Source organism: Chelonia mydas, chromosome 1 (assembly GCF_015237465.2).
Source record: "Chelonia mydas isolate rCheMyd1 chromosome 1, rCheMyd1.pri.v2, whole genome shotgun sequence".
Taxonomy (NCBI): Eukaryota; Metazoa; Chordata; order Testudines; family Cheloniidae; genus Chelonia; species Chelonia mydas.
In genome coordinates this window covers 251,052,467-251,072,265 of record NC_057849.1, presented here as the reverse complement: position 1 = coordinate 251,072,265, position 19,799 = coordinate 251,052,467, and the positions used below count along the sequence as shown (strand labels likewise).

The following is a 19,799-nucleotide window of genomic DNA, read 5'->3' as shown; positions in this document are numbered from 1 at the left end:
TAACCCTGTCTTGGAGGGATTGCCTTAGACTTGCTGGAGAAAAGGGGTGGGAGTGAAGAAGCCAATGGGATACTGCAATACCTGGCTATAAATTACAGAAGAACAAATTAAATGGTAGAGGTGCAGGAGAGCATACTATATCCAAGAGATTCTTTCAAACCTAGAGAGACAATTTAAGTGATAGGGAACATACAGCAGAATTTGAATGGGTAAAAATTCCAAGTCATAAAAATACACCAGGGTTCTATACTGGTTTCCTGATTAGGAGAGGCAGCAACAGTAATAATGGGCTATTTTAAGCATCTGCACAAAGACCCATCAAGTTGTTTCTCTATGCCTTAAACAATTGCTTTTCGGACCAGCTAGTTCTAGCGCACACTGAGAGGTCCATCTCAGTCTTAAGTAAGGATTTTGTTCAAGTAGCAACCACAGTTGAGCCCCCCAATAGCAACCACAATATAATTAAGTTAGATACTCTCAAACATCATACCAAAAATGAGTATTGAATTTCAGAAAGTGCACTATCTAGTCAAGAAAGACTCTAAAACTGGAAAGTAAAATTAGAGTCCTTAGACTTATCATGGAGGCTACTAAAGCATATCTCTCAGAATACACACATACCTTTAAAGAGAAAAGGAACTAGGAAGGCAAGAAAAAAAATAAGCCGTAACTATGGTTGGCAAAATGGCAAGGATCAAGGGATTATTTGAGCCAAACAGATATCCTTCAGAAAGTGGAAATCCAAACCTGGAAGACAATAGAAATGAGCATAAGCTATAGCAGATGAAATGTAAAACTGCAATTAGGAGGGCTAAAAGGAACTTGTAGTGCAATAGCTGAAGTATATAGATCAGAGGACTGCAGTTTGTGAGATGCTATGCCCACAGGAAGCAATTGAAGCTCATAAGGACACTGTAGAAAAGCGAAGTTATTTCTTTGCATGACTCTTCACTACAGACTATGTGGACAAGATAGGTACCTCAGACCTACTCTTGTCAGGTAATAAAGATGGAGGTAATATAAGAGACAAACATTCACAGAGAAGGTGTTACAACACACAGAAACTAAGAGAGAAGTCAATAGGCCCAGATGTTATACATCCAAGAGTTCTGAACGAACGACGAATTGCTAATGAAGGTGCTGTAACAAATTGCAATCTTTAGGAGCAGTTACCCTGAGAGAACTGAAAAATAGCTTTAAAAAAAAATAGATGCTATGACAGATATTGAGAACTACTGACTAGTAAATCTTTCAGTACTTGGCAAACTGATTGAAGTGATAATTAAAATCCGAATTAGAGACCAACCAGATGAATATATGATAGACTAATCAGCTTACCTTCTATAAAAATTATGCCTTTCTAAGCTATCAGAATCCTTTGAACGCATCAACTAAATAGTGTCTAAAGGAGAACCAGCTGAAACTGGTTGGCCTTTCAAGAACTTCTGTAAAAGATCCTCACAAGAGACTGGTAAAGAAATTACAGAGTCACATTGTTGCTTTTTATCCTTACTGCCAGGTATTAGAAACTGGCTAAGGAGACAAAACGGAGAATAGGAATAAATGGACAGTTTTGAACATGGCAAAAAGATTAGTAGCAGGGGGCCACAAGGTTTAATGCCAGGACTACCTGTTTAAATATATGTACTAATGAACAGAAAAAGGTGGTGACCAGTGAGCTAATAAGTTTCACAGATAATTTGTTGCATTATGATAGCACCTATCAGCCCCAAAAAAGCATCAGAGTCCCATTGTGCCAGGCACGGGTACAAACATGAAACAAAAAGACAATCATGCCTGTCCCAAAGAGCTCAAACTATACATGACAGACAGGAAACAAAGTTTGACAAAATAGACAGATGGGGTGGGGAGAAGTACGACAAAGAGGTAACTAAGTGAACAGCTATACAAAATTAGGTTAGTTGGAACTAGAAGATAACTAAGAACTTCAGATGGACCTGACAAAGGTAGGTGAACAGGCAGCAAGTTGGGAGATGAATTTCAGACTAGAAATTCCTAGTCTAAAGATGAAGCATAAAAGAAAGGATAGCAGTATATAAAACAAGAGGTACAGAAAAGGTAAAAAGATGCTTTTATTGTCCTTCATATAATAAAAGAAGGAAAGTATGTTCAGTGAAACTGAATAGCAGCAAATCTGAAACTGACAAGGAAAAAGCTTGTGGGGGGGAAAAAAAAAAAAGCATAGTTAACCTGTGGAACACCCTGCCACTAGGAATCTTTGAAGCAAAGAGCCAAATAGGATTTTTTTTTAAGTCAGATATTTCTATGGATAATGAGTATCTAGTGCTATATTAGACAGCGGTAAAACAATATTGTTTTAGTGGGATATAAACCATGAAGTATGAGAGTTTAAGACTATCCTTGCCCATTAGTGGATTGGAAGAAGCTTCCCCTGGGAAGAGATTATTCCATAATTGTCTACTTCAAGATTTCTTGCCAATTCCCCTGAAGCATCTGATACTGACACACAGGATACCGGACTAGAAGGACCACTGGTCTGATTTGGTATGGCAATTCTTATTTACTAGTCTACATCTCCCTTTAGATTATTGGGGTCTACAATAAGTGAAAACATTAAACACTGAACCCTGCACTGTTCCTCAGACGTTATCCACAACTTGATGGTTTAAACAGTTAAAACATTAAAACTTATCTCCATTTGTCAGTTTCTAATTCATGTTGTAATATTGTACTTATTTTAATCTAGTTTACATTCAGCCATCTCCTTTATCAGTTTAATGTCATCATAGAAATAGCTTGCCGACATCTAAATACTACAGCTAGTATCATGGTTCTCTAGTTCTCAGGTTGGTTTATCAGAATCTGTTAGAATTGTACTGATTATAGTTACAAAAGGTGCTATGATGGGTACTTTTGAGTTTTTACACATGATATGCTAGGTTTCAAAGCTTTGGAACTGCTGATCTATTATACCAGTACTTTAAGGCATGTATTGGATTTTAGTAGTATCATGGGTTGTGTTTAAACAAGTTTGTCGAATAACCAACACCTACTGTATCAGTACTAGGGAAGGTGACAAATAACCCAACAATTCTGTCTGGCATAAGCTGTCGTGAGCTACAGCTCACTCCTTGCAAAGGAGACACCCCCCACCCCCGCAAAAAAACCAAAAACCCTACACCGTAAATATAAAAGCTCTTTTCTACTCAGAAGTTGTCCAGTTAACTAGAGAACCAACTCTCTTAAGATATTAGGGGCTCATCAATGAGGCTGATTAGCCAGATTCAAAGGGATCCCTCCTCCAAAATATTCAACCTCCAGCAATACAGGTCTGTGAAACTTCTGTGACAAACTATGCCAATTGTATTTGATCTGAGCCCATTGTAATGGAAAGTGCTTTTTTAAAAAGCTATTTTATACATTAATAAAGGACACTCACCATGATGCGTAGATGACAAACAAAAGGGGAAAAAAAAAAGGCGTTCATATTTCTGAAGAAAGTGTACTAGAAAGTAAGATTTGCATTTTAAAGTGAATACAATAAACGTTTAAAACTACTACACTGAAGGTTGTGTTTTATTTAGTTGTGATACCTAAATTAAGTAATATTGCAACGTTCTATAAAACAGCGGTTGTGTTCCACTCCAGAAGTGACTATTTTTGAGGTAGGTAAATGGATTATTCTATGCACACATGCAGCAAGATGGAATGATTATTTAAAGTCATAAAAATCGCTTGATTTTTAAGAACGGATTTAAATCAGATTGAGACTTCACAAAACTAATTTGAAGATTTGTGCCATTTCAATTTGAGATTAAAATTCAGGATGAAGTACAATATGAAATGCTGGTGGGTTTTTATTTTTTAAATGCCACTACTAGTAGGATAGCTTCCTTGAAAGTTAAGACACAATTACAGGCAAAAGCCAAAAGGAAAATTAAAGCCCTCATCCTGAAAATACTTAAGTAGGGTTATTCCTATGAATAAAATTATGTACCAATTGACTTCAGTGGTATTACTCATGTGCTTAATTATAAACATATGCATAAGTGCTTGCAGCCTCATGCTAAACATTTATTAAAGAACTTATTGGCATAAAGTCTTTGTTGCTTCAAAACAAAATTGACTAAGTGGTTCTAACAATGAAAAGTTGTTTAAACTTTCAATATATTAACATAGTTAAGTGTTATTGTTTTGTTTTCTTCAATCAGTCCAAAATCCACAAAAATAGGACCTTAAAATTACACTCCTACAGGAGCGATTTTTCAAGAGCTCCTAAACGACTTCAAAACCAAAGTCCCATTGATTTCAAACTGCAAACCCTGATCGAGTATAGCCTGGTTGAGCTTTTTCAACTTTCTTGATCTGAGGAATTTCAGCGTAACAGAAGATGGGTGTTGGTCGCAACTATAGACAGGCTACATGCTTATCAATTTTGTGTCTGACTTTGTGTTGCTCTCACAATAAGAATGTGAATGAGACCCTGGACTTTAGTCTGTTTGCACATTATAAATGTGATCAAGTCATAATCACTGGTACCTAAGCGGCTATTAATTTTCAGTTTTGTGTTCAGTTCCTTTTAATCTGTCAACACAAGGTCTAATATAGAATTGCCCCATATTGGATACAACACTTTTTGAATTAGGAAATGGTCATCTGTATTTTTAAATTCTGAGGCGGTTTCCGTACTGACTGAATGATGCCTCCAGCACGTATCATTCAAATTTAAGTCCCCCGTGATCACGCACCATTTTTCCCTACACATTATAGATAGGCACAGAAGGATGTTTTATACTTAGTTCTTTCACTCCCTAATTGTTTGTAGGATTTTACATAGTTTTTTTCCCTCATCTACTAAGAAATTTCACACTTAAAAGCTTAACTCAGACTCACAGACTTAAAAGCCAGAAGGTACCATCACGATCATCTAGTCTGACCTCCTGCATGTTATAGGCCACAAAACCTCCCCACTCACTCCTGTAATAGACCCCCTAATCTCTGGCTGAGTTACTGAAGTCCTCAAATCGTGATTTAAAGACTTCAACTCTACTGTAAGAAACAAGTCCAGGGTCTCATTCACATCCTTATTGTTAGAACAATGCACACCCATGCCTTTAAAAGGGCCAATTTCACAAAGCTGAAAACAATTATGCCCCAAATCAGCTGGAAGGAAGAAATTAATCAGAGAAATGTAAATGCTACTTGCAAATTATTTAAGAACACTTTACTAGATGCCCCAAAACAAAAAACAAACAAACAAACAAAAAAATCAAGGAAGTACTGGTTAAAAACCCAACATGGTTTAGAGGGCAAGTGAAGGTAACTATTAAAAAAAAAAAGGGGGGGGGGGTGGGAGTTGATAGTAATGAGTATAAATCTGCAGCTAGGAATTGCAGAAAATTCACTCAGGAAGCAAAGGGACACAAGGGGGAAAAAAAAAAAAAAAATCTATGGCCAAAATTAAGGAGTTAAGTATATTAAGAACAAAAAGAATCCTAACAATGGTATTGATCCATTATTAGAAGGAAATAGAGTTATCAATAATAATGCAGCAAAGGCACACATGTTCAATAAATATTTCTGTTCTGTATTTTGGGAAAAAACAAGGATGTAGTCATATCATGATAACACTTTCCATTCCACTAGTATCTCAGGAGGATGTTAAACAGCCGCTACTAAAGCTAGACATTTAAGTCAGCAGGTCCAGATAATCTGCATTCAAAAATTTTGAAAGGCCTGGCAAAGAAGCTTGCTGGACCATTAATGCTGATTTTCAATAAATCTGAGAACACTGGGGAAGTTCCAGAAGACTGGAAGAAAGCTAATGTTGTGCCAGTACTCAAAAAGGTTAAACTGGATGACCCAAGTAATTATAGGCTTGTCAGTCTGACATCAATCCTGTGCATGATAATGGAGTGGCTGATGCAGGACTTAATTATATTACCCTCCTTTAATTAAACACCAATCAACATGAGCTTATGGAAAACAGATCCTGTCAAACTAACTTGATGTTAGTATCTTTTTTTGATGAGACTACAAGTTTGGCTGATAAATGTAAGTGTTGAGATAATACACCTAGACTCCTGTAAGGCATTTGACTTGGTACCAAACAACATTTGATTAAAAACCTAAAAAGATAAAATTAACATGGATTAAGTGGATTAAAAGCTGTTATAGATCTCAAAATGTAACTGTAAACAGGAAATCATCATTGAGTGAGTGAGTGTGTTGCCAGTGGGGTCCCGCAGGGATCAGTTATTGGCCCTATGCTATAACGTTTTTATCAATGACTTGGAAGAAAACAATCACGGATACAAATTTGCAGATGACACAAAAAATGGGGGAAGTGAAAGGACAGGTCACGGATACAGAGCGATCTGGACTGCTTAGTAAGCTGGGCGCAAGCAAGCAATATGCGTTTTGATACGTGTAAATGTATACCTCTAGGAATAAAGAATGTAGGCCATATTTACAGGATGGGGAACTCTATCCTGGGAAGATTTGGGGGTCATGGTGGATAATCAGCTGAACGCGAGTTCCCAGTGCAACACACTGGCTAAAAGGGTTAATGTGATCTTTGAATGCACACAAAAGAGGAATGCTGAGACGGAATAGAGAGGTTATTTTACCTCTGTGTTTACCACTGGTCCAACTGTTGCTGGAATACTGTGTCCAGTTCTGGTGACCACAGTTCAAGAAGGATATTGATAAATTGGAGAGGGTTCAAAGAAGAGCCACAAGAATAACTAAAGGATTAGAAAACATGCCTTGTAGTAATAGACTGAGCTCCCTGAATCTATTTAGTTTAATAAAGAGAAGTTTAAGGGGTGAGTTGATTGCAGTCTATAAGTATCTACATGGGGAACAACTACTTGACAAAATGGAATCTTCATTCTAGCAGAGAAAGGTCTAACACGATCCAATGGCTGGAAGTTGAAGCTAAACAAATTCAGACTGGAAATAAGGCGTATGTTTTTTAACAGTGAGGGTAATTAACCCCAGGAAGGGTTGTGGTGGACTCTCCATCACTAGCAATTTATAAATTAAGACTGGATGTTTTTCTACTATTCTCTAGGAATTATTTTGGAGACGTTCTATGGCCTGTGTAATACAGGAAGTCAGACTAGATCACAGTGGACCCTTCTGGCTTTGGAATCTACAAATCCAATTTAACAATTAAGACTAAAACTGGAAGTAACACATTAGCAACATGTAAATAAAAATCTGGTTTAAATTAAAATTAAATTTTATCTATCCTGATATATGACTTAACATTCATAATTAAAGTAGCAAGTTACTTATTGAAAGTCTCCATTTTCCTATCAATTTTTCCAAAAAGTTGTCTTTGGTGGGCTGAAGTTTTGCTGAACATATTATTGGACAAATTTTCCTAACAGACTAATTTTTTGGTAAATGTGTAGAAAATCCATTCAGCTATTTTTGAGCTGTTGGGTCAGGAAATAATTTCTTTCTGAAAAAAATACAAACGTTTGTACATGGCTACTTCAAAAGATGGGTAGATATGAATAAATACTGTAGGATGAAAACAGTAAATTATGTAGTAAGCAATCAAAAACTGGGGTTTTGCTTAAGTACAAAATAAACTGCTGTTTTAAGTTGCAGAACTATGAAGTTATGCAAAAAAGCCATGCAACTATATATTATGTAGGTATCTTCAGAGCAGATAACTACACAGCTTTAAGATGCCACAGCTAGAGGTTATAGTTTTTTTTTTTCCTTTGAAGACATAAAAAGAGAACCAAGTGCAGAAATGTATAATATGGAAACAGTTGCATGTTTCAGAAAAGATAGGAACTATGTAAATTAGAATTCCTGTATCAATGTTAACTCATCTACATTGCAGATATTAGGCACTTTTGATTAACCAAGAGTAGGGAATCCATATAGGCAATTCTCAAGGGGGGGGGGGAGGGGGGGGAGAAGAGTTAATTACCACGGTAAACAGTGGTTCATGGAGAGGATGGCCCATATGGAACCCCATGTCTCAAATTAAGGATTCCTATGTTAGTGAAAGAAACTGGAGGGTGGTTGGAGGGACAAGGTGGGCCCATCTTGGTCTTAAAGGACCCTGCTTGCTAGAAGTTGCTGATCTCGTACAGGATTCTCGCATCAGACTGTTCAGGATGGACAAAATACAGTGAGTGAGGCAGCTGTTGAATATTTATTTTTATCCTCACTGTTCAGTGAATGGATCTGTCTCATTCACTGTATGCTATCCAACCCGTGCATTTAAAGAGCTTTGAAACCTGGCCTCATTTATTACACAGAGTGTAATATGTCCACAGAAAAAAATGTTAAAAATGTACCCTCAACTACAGTATAAATCCAGTTTTATGTGGATAATTGCAGACAGAATGTAGCCAAAAATAAAGAGTTCTGTGAGTTTTTGCCTCATTCCCCTTGCACCATCCAACCTGTATACTAAGTGAGACAAACATAAGACCATATGAGTTAATGTAATTAAGAGGTGCATCATAAAGCGTACGCACAAGTAGCAAAGTTAAAGACATATGAGGAACTCGAATTTTGGTACTTCCTGATTTTTCAGTGTAACTTTGTAACCTTACCATACTTTGAATGTAGTTTTTGGATGGAAATTTCATCATGTGAAACAAGTTCTTAGAATACACAAGATACACTCTCAATAAGGCAAGGGCCCTTGAAGACCCTACCTCATTTAATTCACATTACTAGATCATATAGAATGAGACACTGTTTCTATGAAGCACTGCCTCATTGAATATGTTCTGTGAGTGTCCATATACACTTGCACATGCAATGTGGTATTTTTCTTTCTATTTTCTCACATGTGCAAAATGCTAATAAAAGAAAGATCATTAGTTTAAAAGCTTACTCTATGTTAAAACCCAGTACACACGTCAAGTCCAGTTTTTAAACGCTTAACTTAGTGAAAATCCATTTTGGTTTGACCAAGAGGTACATCTCCAGCGTATGGTCTCTGTTTCTGCCTAAACCTTTGAGGTACTAGAGCCATTCAAAACAGGAATTGTAGTTTCTCCTCTTTAACATACTGGCAGAAGTATTTATCATGCTCCATACTCAAAAAAGTGGCTGAAAAGGCTTTGCCTAATCTTTCAAAACCCCTCACTCTCAGCAGACAAAAGATATGGAAGTTTCAGCCCAAAAGATGAACGTTTTACAGAGTTATTGAAAAAAAAAAATAAGAAGTTCTTTAGAACAGAAAATGAACATGGGTAGGCAACCTTATGCACATGAGTTACTACAGGTGCCAAATACAAGACTCTACTCAGGATGTACAAAATGATAAAATTAACACTGCTGCAAGTACCTGAACAAAAACAGAAAGTGTTAGAAAATGCTCAGATTAGTTGTGTAACCTTCCTGTGCATTAATACAGTTATTTCACTGAATAAAACAAAGGTTATCACTTACCAAATATATTACTTCATTCAGCAGTTTCCACAATGATATTCTATATAAACCTAAGAGAAAGTAACATTTTTAATTACATCTTACAGGGCAGTGTTTCCAAAGTGATTTGCTTACTTGTGTCACTCTGACATGCATTTGTGAGCCTCTCACTATACACCCTCTCCCCCAAAACAATACGATAAGGACACTTAAGTACTAAAGGAGAGAGCCAACATTTCACAAGTTTTATTTCACCTCTAACCTCTGTAGTCTTGGGCAATGGGAATAATGTCCACCTACTCCACATAGTGTCATGTGAAAGGCTTGGGAACTAGGTGTCAAGATGGAAACTTTCCTTAACAAGCTGGGGCGGGAGGGGGATGTCTTAAACCAGCAATTTGTGCAGAATTTTAGCTTTCATTTAGAAGAGTTCGGTTTTAGTTGTTACAGTTTAGATTACCTTCCAAACATGAACTAATGCAGCACTATCTTTCCGAGTTCGTAGACAAAACCCTGCTCAGTGTTTCCACAGCTAGGTGTCCCAAGCAGCAGTGTGAAATCTACATAACTGGTTTGTTTCAATACTACTAGGCAGAACCCTGTGGGAAGGAGTGAAACTTACAAGAAGCAGGTCAATATTACTTTGCTATTGCTGCTTGGAAAGATTATGAGAAGCAGCTTCAAAGGCACTGGAACTATTTACCTGGGAAAAGTGCTCCAAACCAACCAATTACCATGTCAGGCTCAGGAAGGGGTGGAGAACTACCATCCCCCTATATGCTCCTAAACAGTCAGGAGCAATAGTGGGCACCTTGCAGCCCCATCAGGGCAAACCACTGGCAGGCCACCAGACCATTTGTTTACATTTGCACGGCTGCCTGCAGCTCCCAGTGGCTGTGGTTTTCCATTCCTGGCCAATGGGAGCCGCAGGAAGAGGCACAAACCTGGCCACCACTTCCCGCAGCTCCCACTGGCTGGGAACAGCGAACCACAGCCACTGAAGCTGCGGGCGGCCATGCAAATGTAAACAAACGGTCTGGTGCCCCACCAGCAGCTTGCCCTGATGGGCCACGTGTGGCCTACGGGCTGCTGATTGCCCACCACTTTCAGGAAGCTTGGAGACCGAGGTCATGAGGAAAAGAGTTCCTCCTCCTTTCCAGCAAACACAGGAGACTTCAAAAATGTATCAGATACCTACTAGCCATAGGCTGATACAAAAGATGCAGCCCCCAAAACAAGATGCAAGGAACTGCACCTTAGAAAAAATCCTAGCACTTTCTACTACAGCATAAGTGTGGGGTAAGAAGGGAGACTGGAAGGAAAGCACTCCCACTAAGCTTCTCATCAGGGTACTGTTCCCATGTTGATTACCCCTGACTACTAATTTCCTACTTTAAACCTTAGTGCTAAGTGTTATGGTTAAAAGTGCTAAATCTTCCTTGGCACGCCCACGGGTTTCCACGTCCAGCAGACACCGGAGGACACCATCGCAGAGATCCTATGAGATGCAGCCAGGATCGACTCCTCCCAACTGGCACCATGGCAGACGATCAATACCTTGAACATCTTCCTGATCCCCCGTATTTCATTCATCTTGAGGGGACCTGCCGTGGTGAAGGTACCTCTTAACAAGATAGACACCACCACCAGACAGCTGGTAAAGAAGTAGATGTTTCTTCCCCAGAAGGCCAGCAATGAACTGGTGTACATCTCACACAGGCAGGGCAGCGCCAATGTTCCTCGAATGGGTGATCTGTGTGATGTTGCAGTGATCACTCATGCCTTCCGCCTTCTGTCATGGCTGGACGCCACGGTGAGGAAAATCACGGAAAGTGCTATGTAAGATGCAGTCAAGAAACGAATCACCAGAACCCCCCTCCAACCAAGACGTCGCCACCTACCTGAGCGGCTCACTGGAAGGCGAATTTGGAAGAGAGGGGGGAGACTTTGCTTCACTCTGGACTTGTGCCCATGACTGGAGAAGCGTATCGGCTGCCACTGGACGTGGTGCGAGGAACGCCAGGAGCTGGGAGTCCTGGTGCCGCAGGTGAAGAATATAGATCATACTATCATCACTCCAAGAGCGAGAACCATGCTGGAGAGGACCCTGAAGGATGCCATCTGCTGCCAATATGTGGAAAACCTGAAACGGAAGCCGGACCAGGGCAAGGTGTTCGAGGTGATGTGCAAGTGGGACACCAGCAACCACTTGCTCCCAGGGGGCAGCTTCACCTGATTTGCCGACTGGAGGTTCATCCACAGGGCCCAGCTCAGCTACGTCCCGCTGAACAAAGCCGTCCGCCACAATCAGGACAAGTGATGCAGGAAGTGCGGCTATGCCAACGAGACGCTACCCCATGTCCTGTGCAGCCGCAAGCCCCATTCCAGAGCCTAGCAGCTGTGACACAACGCCATCCAAGATCGCCTGGCCAAAGCCATCCCGCCGTCCATGGGGAAGGTTGCCGTAAACTCCGCCATCCCCGGAACCAACAGCCAACTGCGACAGGACATCGTCATCACCAACAAGGACTGGAAGAAGATCATCATGATAGGCGTCACAGTGCCCTTTGAGAACAGGACCTCGGCCTTCCACGATGCCAGAGCTCGAAAAGTAGAGAAATATGCCCCTCTGGCTGATACTTTGAGAGCTAAGGATTACCAGATTCAGACACACGCACTAATCATCGGAGCCTTGGGAGCATCATACCCCAATAATGAGCGAGTGCTGAGAGAACGTGGAATCAGTCAACACTATGCTCGGCTGATGCGGCAACTCATGGTGTCGGATACCATCAGGTGGTTGAGGGACATCTACGTAGAACACATCACCGGACATCGGCAATACCAGGAGGGATGAGCTGGAGTGCCGATGAGAAGTGCAGACAGGAAAGTAACAAATACTTTCCTCATGGATTGTATTTTCTAAAGGGACAACCTACCTAATTCTCAATTACTGAGGGACAATCTCCACTCATTGATATATTTTGCTTTCCACAACCAAATCTCTGTATAACTTTTCCATGCATGATGTACGCGAGTATTTGGATTCTAAAATCTAAACTGGTTTCAGAGTAACAGCCGTGTTAGTCTGTATTCGCAAAAAGAAAAGGAGTACTTGTGGCACCTTAGAGACTAACCAATTTATTTGAGCATGAGCTCATGCTCAAATAAATTGGTTAGTCTCTAAGGTGCCACAAGTACTCCTTTTCTTTTTGAAAATCTAAACTGTATTGTTAAATCTATTCACCTAAATTTGTGTTATTGCTGATTATGTACTCTATGTATCATATGACTTTTAAAAACAAACTGTGTGTTTGTGGATAATCTAAGCACTATACCCAGATGTACACTCTTTTCTCAACCTATGTAGTATATAATTTTTTAACATTAGCTTTAATAAAAAATTTTAAATCTGTTCTTATTAGTTCAGCATCCACCCAGACACACTGTGGGTCATGCTACTTTCCAGGAGAGGAGCATGTCTTATTTTTGCTGCCCCTCTCAAGAAAATCTATTTCAGTTAATTTAGGTGACTGGTCTGAAGTTTGTTGGGTTCCTGAAACAAGAGACAGTGCATCAACACCATCATACACTCAGCCAGAAATGCAGTAAGGACCCAACAGTGTGCCCAGTGTTAGTATTATTATGGAGAAACAGGACTTCTATTTAAAACCCAGTTTTCAAGCCTCTCTAAAAATCTACACACACAGTGAGATCAGCCTGAGAGCTGACATAGTATTTCTGGGGACAGGGACAGGGTGCAGTTTGCAGGGCAAATGTGAGGTCAGTTGACCAAAATGTACCTGAGATACAGACCCTCATCCATATGAGCAGCTTTAAATTGTAAATTTTTGTAAACTTTTTTTTGGTGCAGAAAGAAGAAAGGAAGGAGTAATCAAACAAAAAAAATCTTATATCCCTGGACTGTGATCTAGTATCCAGCAACAGGCTCAAGCTCCAGAAGTATAGCAAGAAAAATATTGGATGTTCTTTGGTTCTGGAGATGAGCCATTCCTGGATCAATGCTGAAGTGCAGAGGTGCCAGTAGCGAACAAGACCACCACCAAAGAAAGAACAGTACCAACTAAAAGCAGGCTCATTGAGTAAGTTTGCAGGAGCCAACCCAGTTAGCAAGCAATCTACCACATTAAAAGAAATAAAACATGTTAGAAGTCTGAAGTGCAGAGTCAAGGTAACATTTCTCCCACACAATACCAACCTTAACTCTGTCCCTATAGTAATGCCAAGAAGAACTGGGAACATTACAATACCTAACACTAATAGAACTTGAAATTTTCTCTACACCCATAACAATTTGAAGTCAGAACTCTTTACTTATGTACTCCAATGGACCCTCAATATGCTCTGGACAGCATCACTGCTCTGGAGAGTACTTCAAGAGTACTTACTGGAGAAATCACACTGCAGAAAAAGGTTTAGGGAGGAGCAAGGTACTGAATTAAATGGGACAGAGCTAAGGTTATGCAAGTGGACCTTCACTCTACATTTGCTTGTTTTCCAGCATGTGTATTTTTGAAATTAAACTCATGGCAAGGGAAGTGGCCTGTCCCCCACTACATAAACATCTCTCATGCATTACCAAGATGTTGTCTCCCATCTCCACTTTGCCAGTGAAGTCAGCCTTCATTGCCTACTTTAAGTTTTCCATATGAGCACCTTTGTGCTTTTTCCAATGCTGTCTCTTACGCCTGGAATGAGTTCCTTGTCCTCTTTCAAATTCCTCATTAAATTTTCTTTGCTATGATATCTAAAAAAATTAAAACTTGACTATTCTTGTCTTATACTTAGATTGTAGGCTCTTTGGGGCAGGGGCCTTCTTTTTGTTTAGAATGTGTACAGTGTCTAGTACAATGGAACAACAAGGAGTCCAGTAGCACCTAAAAGATAAGTAGGGTTTTTACCCATGAAAGCTTATGCTCAAATAAATCTGTTCGGTGGCACCTAAAAGACTAACAGATTTATTTGAGCATAAGCTTTTGTGGGTAAAAACCCCACTTATCTTTTAGGTGTCACCGGACCCCTTATTGTTTTTGCGGATACAGACTAACACGGCTAACCCCTGATACTTAGTACAATGGAGTCTAGGTTGATGACTTAGGTTCCCAGGCTCTACTGCTATACCAATATGAACTCTGAGTACCTGCAACCTTGACTTGATGGCAACAAAGGGTTTTAGCTTTTTAAATATGAATTTGTTCTTGTGACAGTCAAGGAAACAAGTGTTTACTGGGTAGCCTTAGAAGTTGGTGTATAAGCTAATGTTAATTTGTGCATTTAAATTACCTGTCCACCTACAAAATCCTACTGTACTTCCATCCCTTACTCAAGGGGAGATTTATGAAAACACATAGCTTCTTTCAGGCCAATTTCCATTCAGTGAGCCGTGCTTCAATAGTAAGTATTTCAGTTTAAAGCTAAAGGTAAAAAAATAAACTTGTAGTAACTCAGCAATGCTAGACACATTCTGCAATTGTTTTCTATATAAAAACTGCCATATCTTCATTCATACAGCTGTAAGTGAGAGCTTTAACGAACAAGTGCAGGGACCTGCCCAACAATATTTGCACAGAGATTGTCTATTAGCTTAGTGCAACCACCACAGCTAGTGGTGTGGTTATAAAATAATAAGTTTATTTTCAGGCTAAACCAAGTAGGTAGCTGCATTAAGTCAATAGTGACCAAGTTTAAGTAATGAACTATTTGCATACAATTTGTGATACCTTATTCATATATATTTTGCTGTAACAGCCTATTTAGGAGACAGTGCAACTTATTATGGGGAACACTGATAAAAACTGTGACAAGTGTTTTCTATTTTACATTACTACTGTATCCCAAAACAATTCTGAATTGATAAAGGATAGCACAAACAGACAAAAAAAAAAAACACAAACAAAGAGGAATGATCAAGGAAGAAAAGATTTTCAGGTGAAATTGTGAGAGAATAGCTGAAGCAGAGAGAGAAAGAAAAAGAGTACTAGCTGCAGAGAAGGCTTTCACACCAACTGTTGCAATAAACAAGATTCTGTGGAAGAGTGGAGCGAGGGTCAGCACCAGACAAGTTGAAAGGGAAGAGAATAAAGCCAGACCCTTGACCTAGCCTAAAGTCCATAGAGAAATTAAGAACCCAGGCACTTTTGAGCTGGATCCTGAAGTTAATTGAGAACTAGAGGAGGAATCCAAGGCTGTAATGCAGTCCAATTTCTTTCGACTTGCAAACACAGGTAACGCCACTGCAGCATTCATTCACACATTAAAATTTAACAGACCCTCCGGTGAACCAAGGAACATTGTTTTGAAGCAAAATCCTGATCCATCCCCTAGTGTTTTTCCCTTCCATTTTATATTTGGAAATCTCCTAAATCAGATTTTAGGACAAAGAACATGTAAGCAAATTTCCCACATAAATTGTGAGGAGACAGTTTATCATTTCCTCTCTATTTTGAGTAAGCTCTGGGTGCCTCTGGCCCAATGTAGGCTGCTGTCAGCTGAAAACAAACTTGAGTGACCTGATAACCACTGCCTTCCTAACTGCAGTTCCTCCAGTGGGGACCCTGAAGCCAGAAAGTGGGAACTTCTTGGACAGCAGGAATGACGTGGCAGGAGAGGCAGTGATTTAACCTGGAGCCGCTGCCACAGGCTGCCTGGGCTCTTTCTTTGCCCCCACCCCCTTCTGCTCTTCCACGTTGTGCACAACCTCCGGCTCCAGGCACATGAACACCTCCCTCCCCGGCCAGAGTGCACAGAAGGCCGAATTCTGTTCTCAGTTACACTTGGCCAAGCCCCGCTTTTTCTTTTTTTTTTTTTTTTTTGGGGGGGGGGGGAGGGGAAGAGATGTGTCACCTGCAGCTAACGCCCCCAAAGCTGCTGATGCTAACTTCCCTGGGGGGGGAGGGGGGTGTTAAGGAGCGATGTGCGTGTCCTACAGCCAGACACATCACACACCCCGCTTCCCTTCTGCATCACGGAGGGCAGCAGAGTCACCCCTGAAAGGCGGCACAACGAGGCCCCAGGAAGAGAGAGGCCGAGCAAGAGGAGCCCGGGGGAAGGTTACCCGGGGGGGGGGGGAGGGACCGGGCAGGTCTTTCCTTTGTGCCCTCTCCCACCCCGCGCCAGGGCGGCTCGCTCGGGGCGGCTCCAGACGCGCGGCTCTGCCCCCGGCAGGCTCCCTCCCACCCGGCAGGGTCCAGCCAGAGACGCCCCCCCCGCCGCCACTGTCGCGACGCAGCCCCCCGGGCTCATGGGAATCCAGCGCGGGAGCCTCCGCCGCCAGCGCTGCCCCGCGGCTCCCCGGGGAGCCGGCGCCCGCCGAGCGGCCAGGCTGCTGTGGCCCCGCGCTACTCACCCGCCGCGGGGAAGGGGAAGGCGCCCGCCGGCTGCAGCCCGCTCCCTGCCCGGCGCACACTTAACTCTTCTGCGCCGCTGCTCTGCCGCTGCTGCCGCTGCCGACGTGGCGCCCTACGCGGCCCGCCCCGCAGACCCCGCCCTAGCCCGGCCCCCGGCCCCCACCCCCCGGAGGGGCGCGCAGGCGCCGGCTCCCCGCCTGCACCCGTGTGTCACCCGGGGCCGGGCAGGGGTCCGGCCCTCGTCCCTCAGCTGCTGACTGGCCGGGCAGGGCGATGGGCCCTGGCCCCGCCTCACATGGCCCTGCTGGGGAAAAGGTCCCTGGGAAGGGGGAGGAGGGAGATCAGCCAAACTCTGAGCTGTTCCCCCCCCCCGCCTCCCCAAAAGGCCTGCTCTTGGAGTGCTGTGGTGTGTGGATAAGAAGCACAATCCCCCACCCTGTGGCCAGCTCTGTAACTTTCTAAGGCCTGGGCTACACCTGATTGCTGGGCTCTACCCTACGAAGTGACCTGGGCTGAATTACAGCATTCAGGGCTGTGAAAAATGTCAAGCCCCTGACAGTGGAGTTAAGTCGACCGAAGAGCCCCGGTGTCCAACAGCGCGTTAAGTCGACAGGAGAATTCTTCCCTCGACCTAGCTACCTCCTGTGGGAGAGGTGGGTTTACTATAATGAATGATGAAAGAGCCTCTCCCATCCATTCCTGTGGCTCAGCTGCAGCTGTCACATTTCTAGTGTAGACATAGCTTAAAATGTAGGTGGACCTAGCTACATCACTCAGGGCTGTTAAGAATTTCACTCCCTCCCTGAGGTAATTAGATCAACCTAATCCCCGCTCTAGACAGAGCTAGATGAACAGAAGAATAATTCTATCGACCGTGCTACCTACCACCTCTTGATGGCACGGATTTAATAATTTTATTAAGATGATGTTGAAGTAACAAGAAAACGGTACAGAGTTTAAGCATAGAAGTTTCTAGTTATGAGGGAATAAGGTACAGATTATCAAGCGGTGCGAAATTCGGTTTAGGAACGGGTGGCGTAAGGAATATATAATCTGCAATCTCCCCGATTGGGGGCAAAAGGTTAATGGGTCAAAGTACAGACATTGAGATATGGGGGTATGTTGTTCATATAATGGCTATGTTCAGGTATGGAGTATAATGAGTGGATACGATGATGAGGATGGATTTACCCTTATTTAGTGGGATTTAATGTTGAGTGAGTTTATGGTTCCAGTTCATATGGTCCAATGGAAAAAGTCTCTCAGTCCCTTTCCCATAGTTGATGCACGATGTCGTACCGGCTCACACCTCCTGGTACTGTCGGTGGCCAGCGATGTGTTAGATATAAATGTTCCTGGACCATCGGATGGTGTCCGAGACCATGAGGCCGTGATCCCACAGGTCCACAGCACTACTACAGTGACAGAAAACCCCCTTCCATAGCTGTAGTAAGTGTCCCCACTGCAACGGCATAGCTGCAGCACTTCAGCCGTGTCACTGTGTAGACATAAACTGTGTCTACACTCATAAATTTCACCGCAAAAAGAAAACCACCTCCACGAGACGCATACAGCTCTTGCCACCGGTGATGCTTTTGCAGTGATGTACAAGTGAAGACACATTCTTCCTGTTTACACAGCTTTTAGCCTCCGGAGGATATGCCACAGTGCCCAGGTGACCAGTCTGGCCAGCAACTCTGCTGCTCTGATGCCAGGTAAACAGACATCCACCCCTCCCCATGTAACTTTGAAACTCCCCTTCCTCTTTTCTTGGCAAGTGCTCACTTATCTGGCCAGGTGACAATGCCTGCTCCACGGAGCAAATGATCCCCTGCTAGGAGCAATGCTGAGCTACTGGATCTTATCAGTGTTTGGGGAGAGGAGGCTGTGCAGGGACCCAGGATGCCCCACTATCGTCCCCCTCCCCCTTCCCACAAGACTCATCGTCAAACTGGAGAGAGCTGCACTGTAGGATAGCTGCCCTAGAGAACTGCTCTCATCCAGGATGGAAGTGCTGCTAATGTAAACACTCTCTGATGCCTGAGGAATTAAGTGAGTACACAAACCAGTACTTTACTTTCACCGGTTCTCTATAACCAGTGAAACTTACAGTGCAAAACCTCTCATACCCTGAGTGACATAGTTATACCGACAGGTTTCAGAGTAACAGCCGTGTTAGTCTGTATTCGCAAAAAGAAAAGGAGTACTTGTGGCACCTTAGAGACTAACCAATTTATTTGAGCATGAGCTTTCGTGAGCTACAGCTCACTTCATCGGATGCATACCGTGGAAACTGCAGAAGACATTATATACACAGAGACCATGAAACAATACCTCCTCCCACCCCACTCTCCTGCTGGTAATAGCTTATCTAAAGTGATCATCAAGTTGGGCCATTTCCAGCACAAATCCAGGTTTTCTCACCCTCCGCCCCCCCCCCCCAAACAAACTCACTCTCCTGCTGGTAATAGCCCATCCAAAGTGACCACTCTCTTCACAATGTGTATGATAATCAAGGTGGGCCATTTCCTGCACAAATCCAGGTTCTCTCACCCCCTCACCCCCCTCCAAAAACCACACACACACAAACTCACTCTCCTGCTGGTAATAGCCTATCCAAAGTGACCACTCTCCTTACAATGTGCATGAAAATCAAGGTGGGCCATTTCCAGCACAAATACAGGTTTTCTCACTCCCCCCCCCTTTTTTTTTTTCCAAAAAACACACACACACAAACTCACTCTCCTGCTGGTAATAGCTTATCCAAAGTGACCACTCCCCCTACAATGTGCATGATAATCAAGCTGGGCCATTTCCAGCACAAATCCAGGTTTTCTCACCCCTCCCCACCCCACTCCCCCTCCCAAACACACACACAAACTCACTCTCCTGCTGGCAATAGCTCATCCAAACTGACCACTCTCCCCACAATGTGCATGACAATCAAGGTGGGCCATTTCCAGCATAAGTCCAAGTTTAACCAGAACGTCTGGGGGGGGAGGGGGTAGGAAAAAACAAGGGGAAATAGGCTACCTT

At 42.4% G+C, this 19,799-nt stretch overlaps 1 protein-coding gene across 4 annotated transcripts in view; it reads right to left on the bottom strand.

The window, feature by feature from the left end:
* The window catches only part of TMEM263 (transmembrane protein 263), a 33,892-nt gene extending 16,972 nt beyond the window's left edge, over positions 1-16,920 (bottom strand). The window contains exons 1-4 of one of the 4 annotated variants that reach the window (XM_037880265.2): positions 16,763-16,890; positions 11,298-11,925; positions 9,418-9,467; positions 622-747 (exon numbers count right to left, since the gene is read on the bottom strand). The gene's annotated coding sequence lies outside the window, so the exon portion shown is untranslated. Of the gene's footprint in view, positions 1-621; positions 748-9,417; positions 9,468-11,297; positions 11,926-16,762 lie in introns of all 4 variants that reach the window. The other 3 variants (XM_037880272.2, XM_037880254.2, XM_037880280.2) reach the window with 3 other exon arrangements.
* Positions 16,921-19,799: the final 2,879 nt, after the last annotated feature.